Genomic DNA, 5,997 nt, shown 5'->3' on the forward strand with positions numbered 1-5,997 from the left:
AGCCGATTGTACAAGTTACCCCATGTTTATAGAGTACAAGTAATATTTTGCAAGTATGTGGCATCAGTGTTGTACAGCTGTAAATACAATTTAGGTATTTCAAATATCAGTATTTACCCTTCAGAAGGGAAGAGCAGTGATAAGACATAGCTTGTTTTTTCTGTAGGAAAATATATATATTTAGATAAAAATGTGGTTTGGGGCTAAATTCTGCCCTCATAACAGTTAACAAATGTGATTGCATGACTGTAAGGGAAGGCAGAATTTGGCTTCTAGTTGTTAGAATGATTATTTCTGAAGAAGTAGATTCCTGATATTCTTTTATCTTAGCAAAATGTGTAGTTATAAATGTTAATTGCTTGTAGTGCCACAGGAATATTTCAGCAACAAGGCAAATATTTTGTATACTCCAGTTAATAAGTACAAATATTACTGTAAGTTTTTTGGATGTGAAGGTGTTACAACTTTTTTTTTTTGAAAAACAGTCAAAGCAAACCAGCAAATCAGGAATCCTACCAATTTCGTAATGTTTCTTTATTAAACTCTTCACAGATGTGTGACAAGGAGGCACTTAAGTAAACTGAGTTGTAGTGCCGAGAGAGGACAAAGTTCTTATAATTTAGTACTGAAAGAGGGATCCCAGCCAGATGGGTGTTTTGGGGCTGGCTAAAGCTAAAAGTAAGATTTTGGTTTTCTGCATTCTTTAGTTGAGAATGACTCAGTGTATGAACTATTTCAGGCCCCAAATATTTTCTTAAATGCGTTTCACATTTGTATAAGATGATCTTGGGGCATCTTGTTACAAAATAAACAAAATACCAGCCCTCCACGATTTAAGACAGACTTCATAAATAGACAATGAAATCTCATAAAAATAGTTTATCTAGTAGTTCCTTTTGGTAGGAAAACAGATTACAGGTTTACTTAGATTTTAAGGATGACTCCCTGAAAAGCAGCAGAAGTATGCAAAATTTTCCTGATGATGTATATAGCAGTAATAATTAATATTGCACAAATAATTTATGTATCCAATTTATAATTGCATGTGATGGAAAATGTGATGTATATTTAAAAAAAACCCAACAACATAATTTCACACAGGAAATGATTAATTACTTTGGATCGTCCTAGGAGCCAGTTGCATGACATCTTGTACTGCTGTTTAGGCATAGAAAGATGACTGCAAAATCTTTGACTGTGCTTTTTCAAGACTACCTTGCATGGTGTTTTAAGATGATTTTTAATGAGAAATGATCCTTTGTATAACATAGTAATCAAAATACGTATCTGATCATTATGGGACATTTGTCTAACAGATATCCACAGTGGATGTGGCATGTGGTCCCAGAGATTTCCCTAAAGAACTTATATCAACTCTACAGTGCCATGGTATATAAACAATCAACTACCATACAATTCTGTTCATATCCACAGAGTCTGGCAATACTTGGTGCGATACTATTATTATATACCTGAGAAAACAAACCCTTTTGCATACTGTATTTACTATGTGAATTTCAGTCCATAACATATATGTATTTGCTATTAATTTTGAAGATCAGTAGCAAATTTCTGCAGTATTTCAATATCAGCCCAACTCCAGAGCAATCACTCTTAAGAAACGAACAATCCTTTGATTGCTTTACTTTCTAATAAAGGTAGGTATGATTCCTATATATTAGGCATTTTTCCAACAGCATACTGAAATCTATTAAATAATGTGAATGTGACTCTACGCTAATATTCAGAGACTCTTCACAGAATTTGCAGGGAGCTAACAATTTTTCCTGCCTGCTTTAGAAATCCTCAGAAAGCGCTTGAATCTCCTACATACTGTTGTCAAATCGTTGTAGCTATATTATAACAGTCCAAACCTGAGTCGCAGATATCTGGAGCTGCCTCATTACGTATGTACTGAACTGCTTATTTTTCACCCAGGTTTTGAAATTGTCTGTTGTAATGTTCGATTTCCTCAGAAACGTGAAAAGAGGCCTTTTGAGGAGCTGGGAAGATTTTTCAGATGCTTAAATGCTCCTATTTTAGCTGGAAGTCACACCATGTTTATAAAGATTGCCTTAATGTGTAGGGCATTTAAGTTGTCTCAATTTCTATTAAAATTTAAGATGAGAAATAAAGGCAATAAAAAAATGTTTATTTCCCCCAGTTTTCATGTTCTTCGGGATATATTTTTGCAGCTCTTGAAATATGAGATAGAAAGGAAATCAGTTGTATTGTCAGAGCCCTCTATATTGGCTGCAACAGTCCTTACTCCATTGTCTGGGCAAGGGGAACAAGGCTGTAATGTCCCTAGCTGTCCTGCAAGGAGAAAAGACTGTATGTGAGATTCACCCCTGGGAGGAACTGCCTATACCCAGATCTAGTTTTTATGGGAAACTCGGTAACATGTGATGCTGGTGGCTGACTGAAATCCTAGAGTAGAAAATTAGCCTACAATGCAAACACTGATTATATACAACTTTACCTGTTACACTTTTTGGACTGCTTCCCCTTAGCCTTTACTTTCAAGCATTCTGCTCATGTGTGCGTGACTTTTTCCAAACAGTCAATTTCTTTCCACTGGAGATTCTGGTTTTCAGTTTCTGGCTTGCCTTGTGGGGCCAGCAGGTCCACGTCACTCAACCTGTCTGCCACAGATTACGGACCAAGAGCTGGGGTTTCTGTCAACCAGAGGAGCTGGAAAGGCAACTGTGTCCATGAAACCACCTGTGATGTGAGAGGTATCGTACGGGACTGTCCCTGCCCATGGCAGGGGGGTTGGAACTAGATGATCTTTAAGGTCCCTTCCAACCCAAACCATTCTGTGATTGTCTGACTGGAGCCGGTCACTCGCCCATTCCCTGGGGAGCATACCTGGGTGGGGAGGGGCAGTCCAGCCTACTGAGAGAAGAACTGACCTTGTTATTGCAGGTAAAAAAAAAAAATCGTAGTCTTAAGATTTACTTAGGGGGAAAACTGTGCAGTGAAGGGTTTTGGCTATTTACAGAGGAGATGAGAGAAAGAAGAGTTTGTTTTTAATTTTGCTGTGTTAGAATACAAACTTTGTGAACTGGGAGAGAACGGGTTTGCGGAGAGGATGATAGCTGTGTGCCCAAGGTGTTTTTCTGGATACGTGTCTCCTCCAAGCCAGGAGCTTTTCCATTGGATGATGAGGGGAGCCCTCTCAAGAGGGAGAGCACGAAATGAAAAGGTGGGAGAAGCGGCGAGTGGATGTGCAGAACTGACAGCGAGTGGGATGCCCACGAGGCGGAATGTAAATGTTACCTCCAGCCATTCGCCTGCTTCCTTCTAGGGAAATATAATTATCCTGCCCTTTCCGTCAAAACGTCTCGCTATAGCTCTGGATGGGGAGCTACAAAAGGAGGGGGAGGTGGCCGATTTAGCGTGATGTTTGTGCCTAAATAAAGCCCAGTTTGGGTCTACAGCCAAATATAGCATCGTTGGGTATAGTAACGTCTCAAATCACTGGGGATATAATTAAGCGCTGCGATTCAAAGGCTGGCTATGTGGTATTGGTGCCTTTATGTATACTCTTTACATCGAATAGTGTGAATGCTGCCAAGAACTCGGCGATGGAAGGTCTGGTGTGCAGCAGAGCGGTACCTGCGTTACCAGACTGTCATCTAGTGGCAGTGAGAGGTAAAATGATGGGGCTGAGAAGTAGTTTGCTTCTGCTGGTACCAGTTACCCCGTTACTGAGTGTAACCACTGATGTGGTATTGAACAACCGATTTCCCAGCTCTGAAGTTTTTAGCTTTCTTCTTGTTGTGAAAAGACTATTTTGATTTATAAGAAAGGGATGTGCACTGATTTTTGAGTCCAATACAAATGCCCGGGTGGGAGTTTTGACTACCAAGTGAGAAGTGTGCCCAAATGAGTTCAATTATCATGCCTTGGGGTTAAGAAAAAGAAAACAAGTCAAGCTGTGCTCTGCAGGCCGGCATCTAAATTGCAGGTGCAGATCTTCACCTGGCATCAATCAACTTCAGTGAAGCCAAATTGATTTATACCTGCTGAGGATTTGGCACAATATCTTCATAAACTCTTAATTTATGCTTATTGCAGAAAGAAAGAGACAATTATTTTGATGTTTATAATTTATTCTGACCACTGTTATTCAAAGTCTGATCTGATGGATACATCTCTTATACAAATTTCTGGGTGACAATCAGTTGTGACGCAAATATTAAATGTAAAATAATCAAAATAGGTATATGTTGTAAAACTTTACCCTTGTACACAAGGGGTATGATGCAGAAGACGAAGAAGTAAAAGCATTCAAGAGAAAGAATAAGTTCTCTGTAATTATATATTCTTCTATGAAAATCAAACTTTGCTTTTTACTATACTCAACATTGATTCATTGGCGTAGATGGGTGCCATCTAGTGAAGGAAACATTTGTTACATATCTAAAGAGCCACAAATCCAAGGTTGTTCCTACTTTGTTTAATATGACTGGAATGATAAGGACAAACAAACATTTTGGAAGAGGGAAACAGAGCAATATGTTCAGTTCACTGTGTTTGTAGTACACACTGAGATAAAAGAAGGTATGAAAAAGCAAAATACTGACTTCATATTACAAAGTGCCCTGCACATCTACATATTGGCTTGTTTTATTTAATTCCATTACCTGCTTCTTCCGCAGCATTACTTGCCTTCTCCACTGTATCTATTCTTCCCTTCTTCTAAAAAAATCTAGTATCATAACTTACGACTTTCTTAGGTAAAGTTCAATATCTCTTCCAAATATCCCCGACTGGATTAGCAGAGAAGTTTATAGTCAGCCTTGATGTAGATAATTCCTTTTACATACTGACTTTTGGCTATGTCTTACTATTCAGAAGTTTCGTAAAGTGGAAGATAAGTTCAGGATCCCTTAGTCTTGCACTGCAAAAGCAAAAATGCATTATAGCTGATGTGATGACACCATGACTAACAGCGATAACATGTCTTTTTAAAAAAACACTCTTTGAGAGTACTGTCCTGGTCTCCAAAATGTCCTCAAATTTTACTTAAATCTTCTCTTCCTTTTGCATCGTCAGACTCTGAAGAGAAGTTAATTACTTACTTTTATTATTTATTCCATACTGTATTACCTTGGCAATTGATTTGCCTGTGCAGTTGTTTTAAATCATAAGCAATTTAAATTGGATTATTTAAAATGATGGTTTATATTATTAACTAAGACGAATGTCCTTTAATCTAGACAGTTTTTGCTTTAGAGTAAATAGAAGATCAACGATTCTAACCCATGAGACAAATATGCTTCATAATTTTAAATTAAACTGAAATGGGCTGGTTGCTAACGAATGAGATGTCAGGGTCCATTGACCTTATAGTTGAGGTGAAGCAGGGCTTGAGGTTGCTTGCACCAGGCTGTACTGTGGCATACCCACTAATAGATAATACCAGGAATAGCTGATCTGGTGCTTTGTGGGCCTTACATTTGGCCAGTTTTACATAGGCCCAAATCTCTAATTCTGGTGCTACTTACAGATCATTATCTGGCGGTGCCTGCCCCAGGCATTGGCTGCTCCTTCTATCATCAGTGTTGGCCCAGTTTTCGAAGAACAAAGCTAATGTGATCACACGCTGCATTTCCTTCTAATAACTTTTGAACCGTTTACTCAGTTTCAACTACATGTGATGGAAGGTCTCCAGGATCTGAAGTTTTAAAGATTTTGTGTGACGATGTAAGTGGGTAATGAACAAAGATTTCCTTCAGTCCCTCCTGAGGAAATGGCTGCAGCGTGAACTCATCTGTTCTTCAACACCAAAGAGTCATCTTGGAGACAGACTATACAAAATCGTAACCACAGGAAAAGATTTGATTAGAACTTGTTCTTTTCAGGCAGTGAAGACTTGAGATAATAGTGGTGGATATGATAGGAAACCAGCTTTTCTCAGTCCCACTGCTCGCAGAACAACTCATCTGTTCTATGATGTCCAGTTGGTAGTGTGCTGGCTGCAGTGAA

The sequence above is a fragment of the Eurypyga helias genome, unplaced genomic scaffold (assembly GCF_000690775.1).
Source record: "Eurypyga helias isolate BGI_N326 unplaced genomic scaffold, ASM69077v1 scaffold3156, whole genome shotgun sequence".
NCBI classification, from domain to species: domain Eukaryota; kingdom Metazoa; phylum Chordata; class Aves; order Eurypygiformes; family Eurypygidae; genus Eurypyga; species Eurypyga helias.